Source organism: Arachis duranensis, chromosome 2 (genome assembly GCF_000817695.3).
Source record: "Arachis duranensis cultivar V14167 chromosome 2, aradu.V14167.gnm2.J7QH, whole genome shotgun sequence".
In the NCBI taxonomy this organism is placed as follows: Eukaryota; Viridiplantae; Streptophyta; class Magnoliopsida; order Fabales; family Fabaceae; genus Arachis; species Arachis duranensis.
Genome location: NC_029773.3, coordinates 51,591,740 through 51,592,931, shown reverse-complemented (window position 1 = coordinate 51,592,931; position 1,192 = coordinate 51,591,740).

Here is a 1,192-nt window from a genome sequence, read left to right as displayed (position 1 = left end):
TTTCATGTATCTTATGGCAGTGAGGTAACTATTATTTATGTCTTGCTTCTGTTTTGAATTTGTAACTTATTATGTAAACCTATGTTACTAGTTTACTATTTAAACAACTTTTAGAGACTTATCTTGGACCTCATGACATTTTTCAGATCTGAATTTTACACACTTTGATGGCATGAGTCTCTAAACTCCATTGTTGGGGGTGAGGAGCTCTGCAGCGTCTCAATGAATTAATGCAATTGTTTCTGTTTCTCCTTTTAAGCATGCGTGTTCCTATCTAAGATATTCATTCGCGCTTAATTATGGATAAGGTGATGATCCGTGACACTCATCACCTTCTTCAATCCATGAACGTGTGCCTGACAAACACCTCCATTCTATATCAGATTGAATGAGTATCTCTTAGCTTCTTTAATTAGAATCTTCGTGGTATAAGCTAGAACTGATGACGGCCACTCTTGAGGATCCGGAAAGTCTAAACCTTGTCTGTGGTATTCTGAGTAGCATTCAAGGATTGAATGGCAGTGACGAGCTTCAAACTCGCGATTGCTGGGCATGATGACAAACACAAAAGGATCAATGGATCCTATTCCAACATGATCGAGAACCAACAGCTGATTAGCCGTGCTGTGACAGAGCATCTGGACGTTTTCACTGAGAGGATGGGAGGTAGCCACTGACAATGGTGATTCCCTACATACAGCTTGCCATGGAAGGAGCTTTGCATTTATGAAAGTGAGTAAGCATTATATTGCAGGGATTCAGAGGACAAAGCATCTCCAAAAACCCCAACATATTCTCCATTACTGCACAATAAGTAACTATTTCACACTTTTTTATGACCCAGTGCACTTGCTGGTTAGTGGTACGAAGCTGTGTTAAATAGTCCATTAATATTGGCATACACAATTTCGTGCATCAGTGGGTATGGCTTAGTGATCACGGATAAACACACCAAACTTAGAGGTTTGCTTGTCCTCAAGAAAAAGAAAGGAAAGGAGAGGGATAAGAGGAGAGCCAATTTCAAATGGTGGAAGAGAAGAGGGAGGCCGAATGTGGATTTAAAGGGAGGGAGGGTGGGTTTTCGAAAATTTTGAGAAAGATAAGATAGAAGATATGATTTGTGAAAGATAAGTATGATAGGAAAAAGATGCGATTTAAAATTGAAAAGTTATGAAAGATATTTGAAAAAGAT